Here is a 23,903-nt window from a genome sequence, read left to right on the forward strand (position 1 = left end):
ATTCGGTAGTTAACCACTACCTTCCTCAAACTCCTTCAAACCTCATCTCTGCCTCTGGGACTCCACGGTCTCATGCTTTTGCTCCTGCCTCTCCCTCAGACCTTCTGGGTCTCCTTCAGGGGCCTCTTTTCCTTCCCCAATTTCTTAGCTTTGGTTTATTTCTTAGCCCTCTTCTCTTTCTATTCCTTAGACTTTCCCTGGAGCTTTACTTTAACAGTACACACATGGGCTTTATCCATGCTGTATATGTCCCCAGCTCCCATATCCTGCTTTCAGCCCAGTCCTCTTTCCTGAATCCCAGATCCATGTTTAAAATGCCATGAAACATCCCACATATGCCTTTAAAAAACTTATTTGTTTATTTATTTATATTGGACGTATAAAATTGTATGCATTTATCATGTATACCCACACATACTTTCAAACTCAACAAGTTTTACCAGTTTGCTAAGGCTGCCATAACATAAAACCACAGACTGGGTGGCTTAAACAACAGAAATGTATTTTCTCACAGTTCTGTAGACTAGAAGTTCAAAATCAAGGTGTTGGCAGATTTGGTTTCTTCTGAGGCCTCTTTTCTTGGCTGGCAGATGGGCAGCTTCTTACTGTGTCCTCACACAGTTGTCCCTCAGTCCAGGTATTGTCCGTGTCCTAATCTCCTCTTGTTATAAGGACACCGTCATATTGGATTAAGCCCCATTCATTTGACCTCATTTTACTCTAATCACCTCTTTAAAAGCCCTAATCTCTAAATACAGTAACATGCTGAGGTACTAGGGTTAGTACTTCAACATATGAATTTTGAAGGTACACAATTCACCCCATAACAAAGTTATAAGTTGAACTCATCATCTTCCCCACCCCAACCAGCTCCCTCTCCTTTATTCCCTTTCTTGGTGAAAACTTGAAGGCCCTAAACAGAAACTTAGAAGGTGCAGTGTTGCCCTCTTCAAGGGTGGTATTGGGCAGAAGTGCTTACCCCTACTCTGCAGAGGACTTTGCCTCTTGCCTGATTCCCAGATGCCATAGTGGAAGAAAGCCATTAAAGACCACTAGGATTGTGTCAAAAGGACTTAGGAGCCAACTCGAGATGCTCCCACAGGCCAAAGGCACAACAAATTGACTATCGATAAGAATAACAAATCAATGGATTGAAACACATTGAATATTATTAAATCCGTGATTTCATAGTGATCTTTAAAAATCTGTCATCATGGCTGGGGGTGGTGGCTCAGGCCTGTAATCCCAGCACTCTGGGAGGCTGAGGCAGGAGGATTGCTTAAGCCCAGGAGTTTGAGGTTACTGTGAGCTAAGGTGACACCATGGCACTTTAGCCTGGGCAACAGAGCAAGACTGTGTCTCAAAAAAAAAAAAAAAATGTCATCGTTAGAAGATGCTAAGGAACCAACACTTTATTTTGAAAACTGCTAAATAAATGGAAAGAATCCTGCCCTTTCTATATGAACCATAACACTAGGTAACAAAATAGTAGATAAGGAGAAGATGCTCTTTATAGAAGTGTTCCAGCAAATGAATGAAGAAGGAATGACTGAATTGGAATACCATCATTTCACAGCCCATAATGAATTAATGGATCTGAGCAGTGATTGTCAATGGCTGTTGACATCGCACAAAAAGAGATAACCAGGAATTGTGTGCCTTCTGGTAGAATACACCATTATCTATGACGTAGTCTTGCACCCAAAAAATCTAACCAGAATCTGATCAAGCTTTTAGATCCAACAAATAATTCATGTTCTCACTTATAAGTGGGCACTAAGCCGTGGGTATATATGGTCATACAAAATGCTATAATGGCCAGCCTGATCAAGAGCGAGACCCCGTCTCTACTAAAAATAGAAAGAAATTAGCTGGACAACTAAAAATATATATAGAAAAAATTAGCCAGGCATGGTGGTGCATGCATGCCTGTAGTCCCAGCTACTCGGGAGGCTGAGGCAGGAGGATCGCTTGAGCCTAGGAGTTTGAGGTCGCTGTGAGCTAGGCTGACGCCACGGCACTCTAGCCCCGGCAACAGAGTGAGACTCTGTCTCAAAAAAAAAAAAAAAAACTTCAAAATGGTATAATGGTGGCTCACACCTGTAATCCTAGTGCTTTAGGAGGCCGAAGTGGGAGGATCACTTGAGGCCAGGAGTTCGAGACCAACCTGGCCAACACAGTGAGACTGCATCTCTACAAACAATTTTTTAAAAAGTTAGCCAGGCATGGTGGTGCATGCCTGTAGTCCTAGCCACCCAGGAGGCTGAGGCAGGAGGATCACCTGAGCCCAGGAGTTGTAGACTGCAGTGAGCTATGATCACGACACTGTACTCCAAACTGGGTGACAGAAAGAGACCCTGTCTCTAAAAAGAAAAAAAAAAAGCAAAAAGTGGTATAATGGACATTGGAAACTAAGAAGGGGGAAGGGTAGGAGAGGTAGGAGGAATCAAAAGTTACCTTCAGATACAAGGTACACTATTCGGGTGACAGGTATACTGAAAGCCCTTACCACTATACGATTCATCCATGTAACAAAACCACTTGTATCCCCTAAATCCATCGAAAGAAATTTTAAAAATATATGAACTAAAAAAAATTTTTTTTTTTTTTAGACAGAGTCTCACTTAGTTGCCCAGGCTAGAGTGCCGTGGTGTCAGCCTAGCTCACAGCAACCTCAAACTCCTGGGCTTAAGCGATCCTACTGTCTCAGCCTCCCGAGTAGCTGGGACTACAGGCATGCACCACCATGCCCGGCTAATTTTTTCTATATATATATATTTTTTAGTTGTCCAGATAATTTTTATTTCTATTTTTAGTAGAGACGGGGTCTCGCTCAGGCTGGTCTGGAACTTCTGACCTCGAACGATCCACTCGCCTTGGCCTCCCAGAGGGCTAGGATTACAGGCGTGAGCCACCGTGCCCGGCCAAAAATTTTTTTAAATAGGTCCAACTATAAATACACAGGAAATATATGGAACAGAGAAAAAATGTTAAATCAACAACTTGGGGATGCAACCAGCAAAATCCAGACTATGGGAGACTGTAGGACAAACAATCCAGTTTTTCAACAAATAAATTACAAGAGAAAAAAAGCTAGCAGTAGCAATGAACACATCCAGCACCAAGATCATGGTTTCTAAATATGATTCTCCAATAAGAAGAACCTAGCTCCTTGGTTCTGGAGCTGATTCTAGGACTGAGGCAGGGAAAACACAAGACCAGCCTGGATCATTTTGTAATGCCAAAAAGCAAGGAAGTCCTTAGGAAAAAAAAGAAGGGTGGAGCAGGGAGTGCAGTGTGTCCAAAGAACACAGGAGCCAACTGGAAACAAGCTCCCAGTGGCCAGAGCTGGAACAATATGAGCCACAAAATAAATCACAATAGTACGGGATTATAACCATAAAATAAAATAACTGTGAGTCTAAGTGATATCCATAAATGATTGAATAAATAAATAAATAAGATAAATGAAGGAGAAGAGAAAAATCTGCCTTACAGAATTCTAAATATATGTAGATACTGCCCCCTCCAAGAGGTGGAATTTAATCCCTCACTCTTTGAGTGTGGGCTGGATTCATAAGCTCACCTTCAAAGGACAGAGGATGAAAAATGGTAATTTTATAATGGCAAAACCTAGCTGACACCACCTTGATTAAGTGGCCCAGATTACCATCGGCAGTGATAAGTCATATTGATAGCAAGTGCCCCTAACACAACGCAATGAGAAGAGCACTTCACCTCTGTGCCTTTCCGGAAACCTATAACTGCTTTCTTTTTTTTGAAACAGAGTCTCGCTCTGTTGCCCAGGCTAAAGTGCCCTGGTATCAGCCTAGCTCACAGCAACCTCAAACTCCTGGGCTCAAGGGATCCTCCTGCCTCAGCCTCCCAAGTAGCTGGGACTACAGGTGTGCCGCACCACACCTGGCCCATAACTGCTTTCTAATCAAGAGAGAAATGTAAGACAAATTCAAAATGAGGGCCATCCTTCAAGATATTCAACCAGTATCCTTCAAAAGTGTCAAGGTCATGGGCCAGGCACAGTGGCTCACGCCTGTAATCCTAGCACTCTGGGAGGCCGAAGAGGGAGGATTGCTCGAGGTCAGGAGTTCAAGACCAGCATGAGCAAGAGCGAGACCCCGTCTCTACTAAAAATAGAAAGAAATTAGCTGGACAACTAAAAATATGTAGAAAATAAAACTTAGCCAGGCATGGTGGTGCATACCTGTAGTCCCAGCTACTCGGGAGGCTGAAATAGGATTGCTTTAGCCCAGGAGTCTGAGGTTGCCGTGAGCTAGGCTGATGCCACGGCACTCTAGCTCAGGCAACAAAGTGAGACTCAGTCTCAAAAAAAAAAAAAAAAGTCAAGGTCATGATACACAAGGAAAGACTGAGAAACCATCACAGACAGGAGGAAACTAAGGAAATATGTTCGTCCTTGAGAGGACCTGAGCTCCCTTAAATGCTCTCTTTTAGTTTTACCTGTTGTTTTTTTGCTTTTGCTTTTGTTTTTGACACTCTGTTGCCTGGGCTGGAAAACAGTGGCATCATCACAGCTCACTGCAACCTCAAACTCCTGGGCTCAAGCGATCCTCCTGCCTCAGCCTCCCCAATAACTGAGACTACAGGTGCACACCACCACACCCAGAGAATTTTTCTATTTTTTGTAGAGATGAGGTCTCACTCTGTTGCTCAGGCTGATCTCAAACTCCTGGCCTCAAGCAGTCCTCCTACTTCTCAGTCTCTCAAAGTGCTAGGACCATAGGTGTGAGCCACCACATCCAGTCAGTTGTTTTAAGAAAAACTGAATTACTTTTTATTCTGTCTTTACAAAATATTATAAAATCATTGTTATATGAAGACATGATTGAATGAAACCCAAAAAAATAGGGGAAAAGTATTATAGAAATATGTGAGGCAGTTAATTTTTTTAATTACTTTATTTTCTGGATTTGAGGATATGTTTGGTATTTGTTAGCTTAAACTCTTTTTAATTTTGGAATAATTTTAGATTTACAGAAAGTTACAAAGATAGTACAGAAAGTTCCTGTATATTCTTCACTCAGCTTCCCTTCGTGTTAACATTTTACTGGTACATAATACTTTTTCACTACTTTTTTTTTTTGGTCCAAACTAAGAAACCAACATTTGGTACAATACAATTAACTAGACGACAGACTTTATTCAGATTTCACCAGTTTTTCCATTAATTTTTTTTTCTGTTCCAAGATCCAATCCAGGATCCCACATTGCATTTAGTCATCATGCCTCCTTATTTCCTCCCATCTGTGATGTTTACTTTATAGTAATTCATTAAATGGTACATTTGCTTTATATGATTTTCTAAATGTGTGTTATAGTTAACAATAACAAATAAAAACATAAACAAAATAATTGTAATGGCTTCTCATTGCTCTTAGAATAAGGGCCACTGCTGTCAGCGTGGCCAGTGAGGCCCTGGTGCTGGCCTACTTATGCAGCCTCTCCCTGCCTCACAATGACCTAGTTAAGCTTGCTTCCTTTCAGTCTGTCATATTTATCTCACTCCCTCCTGCCACAGGGCCTTTGCACCTGCTGTTACCTCTGCCTAGTGCACTCTTCCCTCCTCTTTGCCATGGTAACTCCTACTCCTCAACTAATGTCATTCCAGCATCTAACAGTCCAGCCTTCCCTGGACTCCCTGGCTGGGTAATGACAAAGATTCTTTACTTGACCAAACTTTAGTCAGGCTCCTGAACCTTCTCCTAGACCCATCTGTTTTCACTTCCTTGTAAAATCCAGTTTTAGCAAAGAACTCTGCTAAGTTAGTTCAGCAAGAACCACACCCCTTCAATATCTCATCACCCTTGATACCTTATCAGGTTTCTGATCCTCCACCATCCCCCAGGTGATGTCTGGTCACCCTAGCCTGTCTTCAGCAAGAATCCAGTGAGGTCGGTTTAGCCAGAATCTCCCCTTACCCCTGAAGCTTCTCCTCAGTAATTTTCCATCCACTGACCCCCTCCCCCTACTCCTTGGCTATAAATTCCCACTTGTCCATGCTGTATTCAGAATTGAGCCCAATCCCTTCCCCCTCTGCACAATGCCATTGCAGTAGTCCCTATACCTATTGCAGTGGTCCTAAATAAAGTGTTCCTTATCATGCCTTCATAAGTGTCATTGAATAATTTTTTCTTTAACACTAGAAGCTCCTCACCACATGTTGTCACTGTTGCCCACAGGGGCAATGTTACACTTATTTGGGTTACGTCTCTCTCTATGTTATACCATAAGCTCCATGAGAGCAGAAACCCTGTCCGTTTAACCTCTGTATCTTCAGCTTCTGCTATGGTACCAAGCACACAGCAGGCGGTCAACAACTATTTGTTGATTTGGGGCTGGATATTTTTGTTTGGGGACTTATTTAGTGTATTGAGTCTCTAGTAGCCCTACTCTAAGCTTTCAATACTGTCTACTCTTGATATTCCTTTACTTTCTGAATTGATAACAGCCCCAAAACTACATCTAATATAAGCCTTTAAAACATGGGTAAAACTATCCCAGTGATGGGATTGGATGGTATGTTAAGACATGCAGATGCTGCAGAGCTCAACATAATTTTTTAAACAGCAAGTTCCATCTCCCTACAAACCCTATAAAGCTTTTACCGCAGCTCCTTCTTGCATCTCCAGTGACATTTTCCTTCACATGGATCTTAAACATAATTTCTTGAACACTGCTAGAGAGACTGCAAGGCAATAATAAAAGATCAGTATTAACCAGCTCTAACACGGGTTTCATCATGCTTACTTGTACAGTTTTTCCCCATTTTAAAAAGGAATGTAATATAATTTTTTCCAAAGGAAAAAAAAAAGAATGGAACAAAAACCATAAAGCATGCCTAAAAGGTAGAGAGGGAAGGGAGAGAGGAGGAATTACCATAGTGTTTTTAGCTTATTTATTCACTTTTCATAAAGGTGGAGGTGGAAGGTCAATAGATACTGCTCATGTGTGAGTTGCCATTAAAATCTTCTTAGGAGGTGGATCCTGGTAATTCATAAGATGACTCTTTTGTCTCTGCTGGGCACCTGGGTGGCTTCTGAACGAGAAGAGTTGGTCTGGGAGCTGAGTTTGAGAGAACAGGCTAGAGAACCTTAACTGTTGTGTGGAGTGAGAATTTCAAGTTTCCTAGAGCCATCCAGCAATTCAGGAGGGAGAGGCAGGGAGGAGAGATCAGAGGGAACAGCAGAGCCAGCAAAATTATAAGAGGCATGTGCTTTTCAGCCTTACTTTTATTATTAATTTCTAATTTTAGTGCATTATGGTCAGATGACGTGGTCTATATGCTATTTTTTTTCTTTTTTTTTTTTTGACACAGAGTCTCGCTCTGTTGCCAGGGCTAGAGTGCTGTGGCGTCAGCCTAGCTCACAGCAACTTCAAACTCCTGGGCTCAAGTGATCCTCCTGCCTCAGCCTCCCAAGTAGCTGGGACTACAGGCATGCACCACCAGGCCCGACTAATTTTTCTATACATATATTTTTAGCTGTCCATATAATTTCTTTCTATTTTTAGTAGAGACAGAGTCTCGCTCTTGCTTAGGCTGGTCTCGAACCCCTGACCTCGAGCGATCCTCCCGCCTCAGCTAGGATTACAGGTGTGAGTCACTGTGCCTGGCAGGTCTACATGCTATTGATTCTGTGAAATTTATTATAGCTGCTTTAAGGCCAATTTAAATGTTCCTCTGGTGCTTAAAAAGAATGTGAATTCTCTGTTGGGTGCAGAGTTTTATTATATCTAATAGATCAAATTTATTAATTGTATTGTTTAGATCTTTAGTATTCCTATTTGTGTGTGTGTGTGTGTGTGTGTGTGTAGTTTTGCTTTCTTGGTTTCTTTTCTTTTTTCTTTTTTTTTTTTTGAGACAGAGTTTCACTCTGTTGCCCAGGCTAGAGTGCCGTGGCGTCAGCCTATCTCACAGCAACCTCAAACTCCTGGGCTCAAGCGATCCTCCTGCCTCAGCCTCCCGAGTAGCTGGATCTACAGGCATGTGCCACCATGCCCGGCTAATTTTTTCTATATATATTTTTAGTTGTCCATGTAATTTCTTTCTATTTTTTTAGTAGAGACGGGGTCTCACTCTTGCTCAGGCTGGTCTTGAACTCCTGGGCTCAAACGATCCACCCACCTCGGCCTCCCAGAGTGCTAGGATTACAGGAGTGAGCCACCGTGCCCGGCCTGCTTTCTTGGTTTCTAAGAGGAGTGACCTTGGAGTTACATAGGCTTAAGCATATTTATTTAAAAGTAAGAATATGAAGTAATTTTTTTATTTTGTTGTTATTTATTTTTCTTCTTTTTATTTTTTTTTAAATATGGAACACTTCACGAATTCGTGTGTCATCCTTGCGCAGTGACCATGCTAATCTCTGTATCGTTCCAATTTTAGTATATGTGCTGCCGAAGCGAATACTGAAGATTAAATGTTTGATTATAAATTTTTCAAATTATTAGAAGGGGGGACAAATGACAAAGAAAACATAGGTCAGAAAGCAAATGATAAAAAACAAGGAAAACAATAAGGGAGCATTAAAAACCAATGTGAAATTACAAAAGATGACAAAACTAAATCTATCCATATAGCAATAATTGAATGGAAAGGACTAACCAATTAAAAGAAAGTACTTTCAGATATGGTTTAAAAAAACTAATAGTAATGAATATTAAATATAAAGTTAAGTCCCAACTCATGATGTTGATAGAATAAAAATCTAAACATTAAAAACCCTCTAAAGTGATAGAATAAAATACAGGAGTTTATTTTTTATATTTGGGATTCTACCTTAACTTCTCAAAGAATTTGAATAAACATTTCACAGGTGAAATACAAAGGGAAATTAAACATATGAAAAAGTGCTTAACTTGACTACTAGTTTAAAATTGCAAATTAACACAGCAGCGATGGGTAGGGAGGATACCCTTGGTGTGAGCACAAACTGGCATAACTTTTTTGGAAATCAGTTCAGCAATATCTACCAACAATTTTAAATGAGTGGTCTCTTCAATCTGGCAATTCCGTTTCTAGGAATTTACCCTGTGGAAGTCCTCACATAAATGTTCAAAGGACTTTGTATTAATATAAGGATATGGATTTCTTCAACATTTTTTTTTTTCGAGACAGTCTCGCTCCGTCGCCCTGGCTAGAGTGCCATGGTGTCAGCCTAGCTCACAGCAACCTCAAACTCCTGGCCTCAAGCTATCCCCCTGCCTCAGGCTCCTGGGTAGCTGGGAATACAGACACTTGCCACCACACCCAGCTAATTTTTCTATCTTAGTAGAGACAGGTCTCTCTCTTGCTGGAGCTGGTCTCAAACTCCTGACCTCAAGGGATCATGCCGCGTTGGCTTCCCAGAGTGCTAGGATTACAGATGTGAGCCACCTCGCGTGGCCTCTTCAAGACTTAAAACAACAAAACACTTGGAGTAAAGCCTAAAGATCCATGAAGAGAGGTAAAGAAGAAATGGCACATCAGAGAAAAGGCCATAAGCCCTGAAGGTGTCTTAGGAACAGGGAGCCAGCTGTAGCTTCAGCTTTCCAGTGTCACAGCTGGGCTCCCCACCCTGGGTCCTGTGCTCAGGAAAACTCCTCCGTGCAGACTGCTGGCCCATTGGGGCCAGGTCACTCTGACCTACAGTCCCATCAGGACAAGCTATGGCCTCCAAACAGCAGGATTTCTTTATGTTGCCAGACTTCATCTTTGGGAATTGACTTCTCATTTATTTTGAGAAAAACACGTAAGCCTTGAGCCTTGTGGTTAGGCGAATGGTGAAGATACATCCAACAAGAAGCAGCTCTACATAGTTTAAATTGTTGAGGGAGAGAAGCGTCTTTGTAAATGGTTCCCTTTCATTCATTTACAGACATAGCCACTCAGGCAGCTCCCCCTTGAGGGAACTCTCCTGGGGAGACAGATATTACATACATGGCCACGGAGGAGGGAACTGCAGGCTTCAGTGAAGGGAGATCACAGGGCTATGGGAGCCTGTGTTCTAAGGGACTTTATTTCGGTTGGGAGGTCTGGGAAGTTTTCCCTGAGGAAATTACATTAGGCAAGACCAGAGAAAGATGAGAAGCTGAAAGCAATCAATCCTGAAACAGTCTGCACAGAGGCAATGTCTTGTTCAAAGGCAGGAGAGGGAAGAGCTGGGAACATTTATGACATTTAGGAAAGGCCGGTGTGGCCTGAGCAGAGAGGGGGATGGCAGGAGGAAAGGCAAGAGCCACCCCTTCAGGGCCTTGTGGGCCGCTTCAAGGATTTGGGATTTTCTACTAAGGGCAAATGAACAAACAAAACAAAACAAAAAAAAACATGTAAAGATTAGAAAAATGTTTCTTTTTCCAAAATATGATTCAGACCAGGCAGTCTCTGCAGCTGTGTTTTGGGCAAGGGTGTGGGTATATCCTGGGGTAAAGAGTTACCCAGAGGAAATTGGGAAGAGGGCCAGGAAGGCAGCAGGGACTCAAGGCGAATCTCCTCTTTGGAATGGAGGCCTCTGAGGGGCCCCCGCTGGCAGTGCCAAAGCATAGGCTGCCAATCCAGGCTGATGAGTCCAGACGTTGGAAGGTGCACCTATGAGGATCGTGGTGTTCTTGGGTGGGGACCGGGGTGCAGCCAGTGGGCAAGTTTTTGTAAACTTGTCAGTCTTTCTGGAAGGGGACAGGTCAAAGTGTGAAAAGACCAACCTTAGAATCCTGACCTGAGATAAGGCCTGCAGGAGACCAGGAGGTGTTGCTGTAGATATCATTTCTGGAAGGACAGGAGAGGAGTGCCCAGGGGACTTACGTGGAGGGGTTTGGCCTTTGAGTGCTGGAGCATTCTGATACTTCTAAGATTTCTTCCTGTACGTTGTAAATCACCCCAAGACTTAAGATAAGTCTGTTACTCTTTCACCTGTGCTGACGCAAATGATTAAACAGGTCTGTGTTCCTGTCCCAGACACAGAGCAGCTTTCCCAGTGTCCCCTCTCCTGCACTGCTGAGGCCACCGAGATGCTAACAACATCTTTCCAGAGAGGGTGGTGGTCCCAGAACTCCAGGAGGTAAAGCATCAGTACATGGAGGTGGAAAACACAAGCAAGACATGGACATGACAGACTCCCTCACCCCCCTCCCAAATATTCTAGAAAGGCCAGAAGCTTGACAGAGAGAACAAGTCCCCGCGATAACATAAACAGGGGCTTTTCAGCCAGAAGATGTGTAGGTGACACAGGATGAAATAATGAGACAGCTTCAGAAGTAACCCCTCTGTCCCCACTTTGAACCTCTCAAAAGAAGAATTTTTAGAATTTTTATATTTGCAACTAATTCAAAAATTATAAAACATAAATCAAATATGTTTGAGGTTGGACATTATATTAGCTTCCTGTTGCCACTATAACAAATTACCACAAACTTGTTGGCTTAAAACAGCACAGATGTATTCTCTTACCAGTCTGAAAGCCCAGAAGTCCGAAATCAGTTTCCCTGGACTAAAGTCAAGGTGTCCACAGGGCTCTGCTCCCACTGGAGGCTCTGGGGAGAATCCGCTTCCCTGCCTTTCCCGGCTTCTGGAGGCCACCTGCATTCCTCGGCTTGTGGCCCTGCCTCCTGCCTCTTGATTCCATCTTCACATCTCTTACTTTTATTTTCTTCGGGTTTTTTTTTTTTCGTTCTTTATTTTTCTTTTGTTTTTGTTTTTTTTTTCTCTTTTGGTGTTTTCAGTTTTATTTCCTTTGCTCAATTCCTTCATGTGCCACATCTCTTATAGTCAAACATCTCTCTGCCTCCCTCTTATAAAGGCACTTATGATTATATTTAGGGCCTACCCACCTGGATATCCCAATCTCCCCAACTCAAAATCTTTAATTTAGTCACTCCTGCAAACTCCCTTTTGCCATATAAGAATATATACACAGGTTCCAGGGATTAGGGTCTGAATACCTTTGGGGGCTATTGTTCAGCCTACCACAAGCATACAGTTGGACATAGCCCTCAGGTTTGAACCTATGTCATGAACCTGGGCAATGATGTGATGACAGGGGCCTGTATGCCCTCCCGACAGAAGCAGGGACAGTCAGAACATGTCAAAGACAGAAAATACCATCTCTGCTATTGAGACCCTGTTAGGGGCAGGAACAGCACGACAGATTTTCCCCCAGCTGGAATAATAAAATAGCCCCAAAATATCCCAATACTCTAGGCCATGACCCTATGATACTTTTTATTTTTCCCAACAGCTTTATTGACGTTAACTATCTATATCATAAAATTTAGCCATTGTAAGTACACAATTAAATTATTTTTAGTAAATTTATAGAGATATGTAACTATTACAACAATCCGGATTTAGAACATTTGCATCACCCCAAAAAGTTCCCTTGTGCTCATTTGCAATTGATCTCCACTGCCAGATCCAGCCAACAGCCACCAATCGACTTTCTCTGTATAGATTTGCCTTTTCTGCACACCTAATATAAATGGGATCATACAATACATAGTCTTTTGTGTCTGGCTTTCACTTAGCATAATGTTTCTGAGGTTTATCTGTATCATAGTGTATATTAGTAGTTGCTCCTATTTTTTTTTTTTTTTTTTGCTGAGTAGTGTTCCATTGTGTGAATATACCACATTTTGTTTATCCATTAACCTGATTATGGACATTGGATTGTTTCTTCTTTGGGGCTATTATGAATAATGTTGCTGTGAATATTCATGTACAAGTCTTTGTGTAGACGTATGTTTTCATTTCTCTTGGGTAGATACTTAGGAATGGAATTGGTAACTGGTAAGCTTATTTTGAACTTTTTGAGAAACTGCCAAACTGTTCTCCAAAGTGTAAATACCATTTTACATTCTCATCAGAAATGTATGAGGGATCTGCTTTCTCCACATCCTTCCCAACACTGTATTAAATATCTTTTTCCCATTGAATTACCTTGGCACCTTGGGCCCTGACAAAAATAAATTGACCTTACATGTGGAGGGTTATTTCTGAACTCACAATCCTATGCCATTGGTCTGTATGTCTATCCTTGTGCCACTACCACATTGTTTTGATTATTGTAGCTTTGCACTAAGTTTGGAAATCAGACAATGTGAGTCTTGGGGGGAGGAGGTTTCCACATGTGAGGGGGAACCAAGAAAATTTTAAATACAGTGTATTTTCCAGCTTCCCATTTTTTACACCAAAATAAAATATTGACACAAGAAAAAAAAAAAAAGAAAGAGTGAGTCCTCCAGTTTTGTTCTTTTCCAAGATAGTTTTGGCTATTCTGGATCCTTTGCATTTCCGTATTAATTTTAGAATAAGCTTGTCAATTTCTGCAAAAAAAGGCAGCCAAGATTTTGATAGGGATTTAAAGGGAATAACAAACTGGCTTTCTATCCTCAAAAACACTTCTGACACCAAATGTCTGGGTTTTTTTTCCTCACATCAAGCAATTTTCCAAATCTCGGCAAACACCAACTGAGTGTCTCATGATTCAATTCGATTCTGACAGTAGCTATCTGAAGTTAACGACAGACCTGGCAGGTTAAGGGCTCAGTCCCACAAGACTGCCCCCCACTTCAAATGCAGTGGGTCCCTAGGTTACCCACACTTCTGTGTAACTTTTGGCTACAAATTAGGGGTTCCCACAACCCTTCGTCGGCTTTGATACTTTGCTCACAGAACTCAGGGAAACACTTCTGTTTACCAGTTCATTACAAAGGATACAACTCAGGAAGAGCCAAATGGAAGGGACGCATAAGACAAGGTATGAGGAGGGAGGAGCAGGGAGCTCCCATGCCCTCTCCAGAGGTGCCACCTCCCAGCTCCTTGATGTGTTCAACAACCCGGAGGGGCTCTCCAAAACCCATCATTTAGGGTAAAATGGAGCTTCCATAACACAGGCATGATTGATTATGCCTGAACTCAGTCTCCAGCCCCTTTCCACCTCTCCCCAACAGAGGCTGGAGAAGTGGGGCTGAAAGTTCCAACTCTCTAATCACCTGGTTGATTCCTCTGGCAACCAGCCCCTATCCTCCAAGAGTCACTTCATTAGCATAAACTCAGATATAGTTGAAAGGGACTTATTATGAATAACAAAAGATGTTTCTCCCCCCACCCCCATCACTCAGGAAAATTACAAGAGTTTTAGGAGCTCTGTGCTAGGAAACAGGGTCAGAGACCAAATATAGATTTATTATTATGCCATAAGATGGCATTAAATTTGTAGATCAATGTGGGCAATGTTACTATCTTAACAATAGTAGTTTTTTGTGAATTTCTTAGAATTTGTCTGTATATAGGATCATGTCATCTGTGAAAAAAGACAGTTTTACTTCTTTTCCAATGTGGATTTTTTTTTTTCTTATTCTTGATCCTAAGGGAAAACATTCAGTCTTTCATCATCATATGTAATGTTGACTTAGGTTTCAGGTAGATACACTTTATCAAACTGAGAAAGTTCCTTTTTATTCCTAGTTTAAGAGTTTTTATGATCAATGGGTGTTGGGTTTTGTCAAATGTTTTTTCTGCACCTACTGAGATGACATATGGTTTTGTCCTTTATCTTATTACTATGGTGATTTACCTTGCTTGGTTTTCAGATGTCAAACCAACCTTACATTCCTGGGATAAAACCCACTTGGTCATGGTGTATAATTCTATTTATATATTGGTGGATTTTATTTGCTAATATTGTGCCAAAGATTTTTGCATCTATGTTCAAAAAGGATATCGGTCTATAGTTTTCTTTTCATGCAATATCTTTGGCTTGAATCGGGGTAATACTGGCTTCATAGAATGAGTTGGAAAGTATGCCCTCCTCTTCTCTTTTCTGAAAGAACTTGTGAAAGATTGGTATTATGTCTTCTTTGAATATTTGATAGAATTCACTAATAAAGTACTCTGGGACTAGACTTTTCTTCCTAAGAAGATTTTAAGTACTAATTCCATTTCCTTACCTGCTATAAGTCTATTCAGATTTTCTATTTCTTCTTGAGTCAGCTTCGGTAATCTGTATCTTTCTGGGAATTTGTCCATTTCATCCAAGTTGTTGAATTTGTAATATATCCTTATAATTCTTTTTCTTTCCATAGAGTAAATAGTGATATTATAATTTATGTTTCTCATTTTTTTCTTGGTCAGTCTAGGTAAAAATTTGTCAATTTTCTTAACCTTTTAAAAAACTGACTTTTTGTTTTATTGATTTTTCTCTATTGTTTTCTGGTTTCTATTTCATTTATTTTCACTGTAATCTTCATTGTTTCCTTTCTTCTGCTTGCTTTAGATTTAACTGGCTCTTCTTTTTCCAGTTTCTTAAAGTAGAAGCTTAGATTACTGATATGATATGAGATCATTCTTCTTCTTCTTTCTTTCTTTTTTTTCTTTTTTTTTTTTTTTGAGACAGGGTCTCACTCTGTCACTGGCTAGAGTGTGGTGGCATCATTGTAGTCCACCACAACCTCAAACTCCTGGGCTCAAGTGATATTCCTGCCTCAGCCTTCCCAAGCAGCTAGGACTACAGGTTAGTGTGACCACACCCAGTTAATTTTTCCTATTTTTGATAGAGATGGGGTCACTTGCTCAGGCTGGTCTCAACCTCCTGAGCTCAAGCAGTCCTCCTATCTTGGCCTCCCAGAGTGCTAGGATTACAGGCATGAGCCACTGCATCTGGCCATTCTCCTTTTTCTAATATAGGCCTTTAAACAGGTATATACATTTCCCTGTAAAGACTGCTTTTGCTACAGCCCATAAATTTTGACATGTTGTATTTTCTTTTTCATTTAGTTCAAAAGATTTAATAATTCTCCTTGCGATCTCTTTTTTGATCTATGGATTATGTAGAAATGTATTGTTTAATTTCCAAATATGTGTGGGTTTTCTAAATTCTGCCTACTCTCAACCCACTATCAATTTAATGTTGTCTAGAATTTTAATTTGGGATTGTTATGATATACTTTCTCTTTTTCTTTGGTCTTAAGTCTGTTGTTGTTTAGACAACAGAATATGTTACCAAGATATTTAATACCCTTGCTTTAAGTATTTCTTGCAAAGTCTCCTGGGTTTGTTTCTCTTCTTGAGTACTTTTTTATTGTAAAATTTTCAAAGTTTTATAAAAGTAGAAAAGATAGTACACTAAAACAGCAATATATCCCTCCACCTAGATATAACAATTGTTAACATTTTAAAAACAATTTGCTTTATATACTAGGTTAAACCATTTGAAACTACTCCCTTAATCTTTGAATGTGTCCTTGCTTTCTGACACTCCAGAGATGGTTTTCAATGCGGTTCTTTCTATGGGAAGTATTTTAAAGCCTTGCTGCCTGATAATATTTTGATTTTTATCTTTTCAAATTTGGGGTTTTTTTGGCAATAAAACATTTCATTTTCAGCTTTTCAAATCCAAATGACAACTTAGCTAGATGTAAAATTGTAAGTTCAAAGTTATTTTCCTTTTATACTTAAGAAATATTACTTCATTATCTTCTTACATTGAGTGTTGCTATTGAGAGGTCTGATGTCAATCTAATTCTTTTAGAATTTTTTCTTTGGTATTTTTAAATTTCATCATCCTGTATCACGTGTGGGTTTTCCTTCTCTCTTTTATTTTTCACCCTATGGGCCCTTTCAATTTGAAGTCATTCATCCTTTTTAAATCTGAAAAATGTATACCTGTTGTTTCTCCAAATATAGTCTTCTATTCATTTTTATCTTTTTCCTTCTGAATTCCCATTCTATGGATGTGAGCATTCTGTTTCTATTCTCTTTATTTCTTAACTTTTGTTTTTCATCTCTCAATTATTCATTATATCCTTGCCGTGTTTCTCAATATGATAGTCTTATTTTTCATCTGCTACTTATCTCATTTATTGTGTTCAGTATTTCAACTATTACATTTTTCATAATTAGTATTTTCATTTGGTTCTTTTAAATTTTTTCTTGTTCTTGTTTTACACTGTTAATATCCTATTGCTCATATCTCTTGTATATTTATAGAGCTAATTTGCTATTCTTGGTCCATGTGTACTAACTTTCCGGCTTCTGTCATGCTGCTTCTGGTGTTATATGTGATGCATTTTATTTTTCTTTGGTTTTGTTTTACCCTTTGAGTGTTTCATTAGTGCCCTGTAGTCCCCTTTGGGGAAGGGCAGAAGGCCACCCCTTAGTGTCTACCAGACTTTAAGTTCAAGAAGAGGACGAGGACTCAGATCTTGGGTGGAGCATCCCAGCCTCCCCCTCCTGTTTGTTTTCATCTGGTCCAAAAACTCTTTAGGAGTCTTGGTTTCACTTCCCACCCTGTGGCTAGAAGGAAGCTGTCTCCACTGATGGGATGGGCCAGCCTGGAGATTTCAAGGGGAAAGAGTGGAGGAGTGAGGGCTTGCTCAAAAACAGTTGTTCTCCAATTCAACTCCTCACCCCAGCAGAGCTCTTACACTGCCCTGAGTTCATCCCCATGGCCATCCTGACAGTAGCCTGAGCCGCTGCATCTACAATTCTGCAAGCAATGGCTGCCCAATGCAAAGATGCACGGTGGCAAGAGTAGAAAGGCAATCACTTTTCTCTTCCTTTACCCTTAAGATTATAGTCACTTGTGCCCCAGGCTGCAACCACCCCGCACCTCCCACACATGCACACACGCCCAAACACACACTCCTGTTCTAAAGGCCCATCAGCCCCCTCAGTAGTTTCTTCTCTGTTGTTATCTCCTGGATTTCATGTTTCCCTCTATAGTGCCTCCTGTGGTTAACGTGGGGAGGGAGCCAACAGCCAAAGCAAACTCCCATCTTGGCAGGAGCTGGGGCAGTGAAGAGATGCCTATTAGTCAACCTAAAGGAGAAGCAGACTAGGCAGTGAGACAAATAAATAAGAGAGAGACTGGGGCTGGAGATACACCAGGAGTCAAAGGGGCAGGGGTTTTTAAAGCCATGAACCTGGAGGAGATCTCTTGAGTAAGAATTGTGGATATAGGAGGCACCTTTTGAACAATATACTCTTTACTACAAAAAAAAAATTAGATCTGGTCTGCACATTACTCTCTTATTAAGCTGGCTAATGTGAATTGGTCCTGGTGAGACTGCTTACTTTGGGGACTCCCCAAAATTCAAGTGTCTGGTTCAGCAAATCTAAGGCACAGACCCTGGTCTCCATAATCATGCGCCATCCCCTGCCCCTACCCCCAGACTCCATCTGCTCATACGTCCTATGTCATTTTAAATCCCTGGGATACTGTGAAGAGATAAAATGGTGATTATGGAAAAGTTTCAAAAAGTTGGCAGACTCTGAACAACTGTAAAATACTAATCCTTCTAATTGTAATGGTCCCTTTCTCTCTGAATAGGTAAATAGATATGTCATCACAGGCTGGACAAGGCCTTGAGGACAAACCCCTGCGTAGGCTGAACATCTATGAGTCACATGAAAACAAATCCTGACGCGGATGGGGGAGCTCCACCAGGGTGCTGTAATTGTCCAAGGCACACCCAGGAGCTCAGGCAGGCTTCGGCTCATCCAGAAAGTTAACAAAAGGGCTAGTGAAGGCACAGGCAGAAGAGTATGTGTAATCAAAGACCAATGAGTAGGGAGGCCAGAAACCAAAGACTAGAAAGGCTGAGACTATCTGGAGTTGGGTACCCTAATTCTTAAAATCTCCAGCACTCTAAAATCCTCACTCTTCTATCCTCCGCCCTACTCCATCAACCCATGGCTGAACCAAAATCATCCCACTGTTGAAACCTTAACCTCTCAATATTCTGCTTTCTGACACCACCCTCTTAACTCTCCAACTTTTACACTCTTAGTCTCATAACACTTGCCTTAACAATAGTCAACAAGCATGTATTAAGCACCTACCATGTGCCAGATAACGTACTGGGTACTTTCCTTCCTCACTCTCTTCCTTATCCAACTGGACTCCTGGGGCATCCCTTTGGCCACCTGTCACAGCACTCTTACCCTGGCCCTCAACTTTCTCCTGCACCTGCCCCAAACAAGGGTCCACTACCCAACTTCAATGATCCTGTTCTGCAAGACTCCTTTAATCTGGCACCAACACCCCAGGCCCTACCCCAGACATCACACACAAGCAAACACACTCAGAGAAATAAGCCACTAATGTCTTTAAATAATATTCACAGCCTTCTTCCTAAAATAAATCATCCTAACTCATCTATGCTTCCCAACCTGTTCCTGATCCTTAGACTTCCCACTTCTGGTGTCTTGTTTCCCTGTCTAGAACCACAGCTTGTCCCTCAAACCTGGCCCCAGCTGCCATCTGTGCCACCCCCAGTCTCCCTCGTACTGGAACCCTTATTTACCCTGATTTATGCTCCTATCCGGTGTCTTCCCACCCTTCTCCCTCCTTTCACAGGTGACCTTTCCGCCTTCACACCCCCTCCGGCTCTCTCCTGACCCCTGCAGTCTGGTGTCCACCTCACCAGCAGCTCTTCCTGAAGGCATCAGTATCCTACAAGTTGCCAAATGCAGTGGATTCTTGCAGTCCTTTCTTGGCCTCTCTGAAGCAATTGATATTGTAGACAACTTCCTTTTTAAAAGGAAATTTACACAAGTAATATGTAAGTGTATTCTTGTGATACTAAAAGAAAGAAGAAATCAAACCATACCATTATATGTAAGTAAAGAGTAAAACTCAGCCTTAGCCCCCCAGCACACACTTCAGTGTCTTCCTGCTCCAAAGATAGCTATCATTAACAGATTGCTGTGCACTCCTCAAAGCTTTTTTCTATTTATTTATTTTCATATATGTCAACTTGGACTTTGTCTAATACTTAAGTTAGATCATGCCACATAGAGTCCTGCTTGCTTTTTCATTTAACAACATGTATTAGAGCTTTTCCGCGTCATCACACATAGATTCATCTCTTCTTGACTTAAACTATTCCATAGTGTTCCATTGTACTGATGCTCCGTAATTCATTAAACTCTCACCCTAGTGATGAACATTCAAGTGGTTTCTGCATTTTAATTCTACAAATTTTGCTGCAGGCTCCTATTTCCAAGAACACGGCCTACAACATACTCTTGTACCTTGTACACAAAGGGCCCTCCTACTACAAATTAACTAGAGCCTACATAAGGCATGGCCTTCTTGCTGGGCTCACTGGAAACAAGAAAAATCTTGAAAGAGAAAAGAAAAACAAATACAAATAAGCAAAAAACATTGAGCTGAAAATAGAATGGTAAATGACAGGAACTTACTACTCAGGGTTGCCCTGAAGCAAATGTCAACAAGAGTCCTTCAATCAATCTGTGAGACTCACACACCAGGTGGGTCTCCTGTGTCAAGGTGGGAGCTCTATTTTTTAAAAATTTTAGTTAATATGGAATGCTTCCCGAATTTGCGTATCATCCTTGTGCAGGGGCCAGGCTAATCTTTTCTGCATCGTTTCAATTTTAGTACACATGCTGCCAAAGAGAGCACAGGTGGGAACTCTAGAAGGGAACAAAGATGATTCCAATCCCTTAGTGTCTATGGTTTCCCCTGGGAGGAAAGGCAGGTTCTCTCTGGAAGGTATCCCGATTCACCTAAACACATGCCCTCAGCCAAAGAGAACCAAACAAACTACGGTGGGTGAGGGGCAGCAGAGACACTGAGCAACAGAGGTAGATTCCCAGGAGTGGGATTATCAGCTACATACTATAAACTCCTATGTCTGAAATGTCTACGGAAATAAGAGATGGAATCACAAAAGTGAGAAGAGACTATCTAAAAGGACAAAATAAAATTGGAGAAAAATAGAGCTTCTATCAAAGAAAAATGGAATTGTTAAAGTAAGAAAACTTAGAGGACATGGAATAATTGGACACTATATGTGTCTCGATGGGACTCCATATAAACTACACAGCCCAGTGTACACAGTGGGGTTGCCAAACAAGAATGCTTGTCTAATCAAGCCTTGAGTTCTGGTTTACAGCAACACAGGGAAGAGAAAAACATGAGGAAGATAGGAGACATAACCAGAAATTGGGACATTCCACAGGACAACTGATCCAGTTTCTTTAACATGTCACTGTCACAAGCAAAAAAAGGGACAGATTGCTCTAGATTAAGAGAAATTTAAGAGACATAATTACTCAATGTAATATCTAGGTCTAAGGGAAACAGACCAATTATAAAAAGATATCTTTGAGACAATTGAGGAAATTTGAATATGGCCTAGTATTAAAGAATATAAAGGAATTGTTAATGTTGTTAAATGTGATTATGGCATTATATCTACATAATAAAATGTTCATTTTTTGTTTGTTTGTTTGTTTTGGAGACAGAGTCTTGCTCTGTCACCTAGGCTAAAGTACAGCAGCAGCATCATAGCTCACTGCAACCTCGAACTCCTGGGCTCAAGTGATCCTCCCGCCTCAGCCTCCTGCCTCAGTCTACCAAAGTGCTAAGATTACAGTTGTGAGCCATGGTGCCTGGCTGTTCACATATTTTAGAATGTAAAATATCTAGAATTTGTTTCAAAATACTTTAGCAACAGCAAATACAATACACACACACACACACACTCATACACACACACACACACACACACATACACATGCACACATGAGGAATAGATGAAGCCAGCTTGACAAAATTTGGATACTTGGTGAGTCTAAGTAATAGGTATGGGAATTCATTAAACTGTGCTCCATACTTTTAGGGTATATTTGAAATTGTCCATAATAAATTATTTTTAAATTTCTATAGAAAGATATTATACTATATCTTGTTAACATTTTCAAAATCTCCCCAGCCTTGCCTTTAGAGAATGCTTTATAAATCTTTTCTGAACAATTTTATTCTTAGTCTTTCCTATTTCTCATAGTAACAATTAATACTTGTAGAATACTATGTAAGATTCTCAAAGTGTAATTACTTTGAGATCCTTGCAATAACCTTGTGAAGTAGATATTACTGCCATCTTGCAAAAACAAAATGCATGTTGTTGCTGTCTTATACATGAAGACTATTAAAACATTTCACCTAAGTTTCCTTGTTGTTTCAACGTTCCAATACAAGGCTCATCTCTGAAAACATTAATCTTTTTGCTGCCAACTTTCCAACTTAGGTAGATTTTTTCTGACTATAAAAATAGTACATACTCACTGTACAAAATTTTTATGACATAAAAATATAGAAGAGGAGAAAAATCATTCTTAATCAAAATGCCCAAATGCATCAATAAATATCAGTAATATATTTTCTTCCACCCTTTAAACATATGGTCTTAAACAAAAACAAAGCAAACATGAGTGGATTCACCTAGTTAGTAAACTAGAACTTTTGAAATTCCTGCCACCCCACCTATTTCAGCCCCCTTCATCCCCAATGACATTAACGTATTTTGAATTTTGTGTTTTCACATCGTTACTTTTCTTCATAGTTCTACCACATAATAGTAGGCAATTTCATATGGTTCAAGCTGGTACCCATTCCTAAACAATATATTGTTTTGTTTAATTTTGACTTTCGTATAAGTCATGCTGCATATATTTTTCCTGCTGTTTGCTTTTGCATAGTCATAAGATTCATTTATGTCGATGTGTGTGACTATATTGTATTTATTCTTCACTGCTCTATCATGTCACATGAACCACAGTCTTACTTTTCTTATCTATTCTATTTTCAGTGCATCATAGTTTTATTTCTGTGCATACTTTATATATAATTGAGATTAAAACATATGTAATTGATATCTTGACTTTTACACTTAAAATTATTTAAGATAATTTTGACAGTATTTTAAAAACTTTGTAAAATGCCATGTAAGTTATATCATAATATTTTCATTTTATGTACAGATAATAATTTACTTAAGCATTCACCTAATGATGGAATTTAATTTTCTTCCAGTTTTTCATCAATAAACAATAACACCATGAAAAAAAGCATTTTATTTGGATTAGACACAGCTGAAAAGAGAAATAGTGGAGAAAGAGCAGAATAAATTACTTAAAATGCAGCAAAGAGAGATTAGGAGATAGAAAATATGAAAGAGGATTTAAAAGCTATGGTATATAGAATGAAAAGGGCTATCATTTGTCTCATTGAAATCTCAAAAGGGTATTATGGAAAGAATGTAGGAAAAGCAATAATATATGAAGAGATTGAGGAATAGTATTCCACAACTGATGAAATATATGAATCCATGTATACAGAATATACAGTATAATATCAAACATGATAAATAAAAAGGAATCCACCCATAGATTCTTGTAAGGAAACTGAAGAATTTTAAAAACAAAGAGAGAGTTGTAAAAGCAGCTAGAGATTAAAAATAAAAGAAGTTCAGTTAAAGACTTTGTAATCTTGTCTCAGCGTGGTGGCTCAGAACTGTAATCCTAGTACTTTGAGAGGCGGGAGGAAGGATCAGCCTGGGCAATAGCAAGATCCTGTCTCTACCAAAAAAAAAAATTAGCCAGGCATGGTGGCACGTGCCTGTAGTCCCAGCTACTCAGGAAACTGAGCCAGGAGGATTGCTTGAGCCCAGGAATTTGAAATTGCAGTGAGCTATAATGTGTGATCCTACTCCAGGTTGGGCAACAGAGTGAGACCTTGTCTAAAAAAAAAAGCTTTGTAATCTTAAAACTGAATTGGAAATATCAATATGGACTCATGCTTCTTCTTCTTCTTTTTTTTTTTTTTTTTTTTTGAGACAGAGTATCACTCTGGTGCCCAGGGCCAGAGTGCAGTGGCATCATCGTAGCTCACAGCAACCTCAAACTCCTGGGCTCAAGCGATCCTCCTGCCTTAGCCTCCTGCGTAGCTGGGACTACAGGCCATGATGTCCAGCTAATTTTTCTATTTTTACTAGAGAAGGGGTCTTGCTCTTGCTCAGGCTGGTCCTGAACTCCTGAACTCAAGCAATTCTCCTGTCTTGGCCTCCCAGAGTGCTAGGATTACAGG

The 23,903-nt window shown here is 40.3% G+C and overlaps 2 non-coding genes across 2 annotated transcripts; both read right to left on the reverse strand.

The window, feature by feature from the left end:
* Positions 1 to 8,339: 8,339 nt before the first annotated feature.
* On the reverse strand, positions 8,340 to 8,443 carry LOC123637571. The gene has a single exon (XR_006734939.1). It is a non-coding gene; the product is annotated as a U6 spliceosomal RNA (small nuclear RNA).
* An 11,885-nt stretch (positions 8,444 to 20,328) lies between these two features.
* On the reverse strand, positions 20,329 to 20,435 carry LOC123637570. The gene has a single exon (XR_006734938.1). It is a non-coding gene; the product is annotated as a U6 spliceosomal RNA (small nuclear RNA).
* Positions 20,436 to 23,903: the final 3,468 nt, after the last annotated feature.

The sequence above is a fragment of the Lemur catta genome, chromosome 4, assembly GCF_020740605.2.
Source record: "Lemur catta isolate mLemCat1 chromosome 4, mLemCat1.pri, whole genome shotgun sequence".
NCBI classification, from domain to species: domain Eukaryota; kingdom Metazoa; phylum Chordata; class Mammalia; order Primates; family Lemuridae; genus Lemur; species Lemur catta.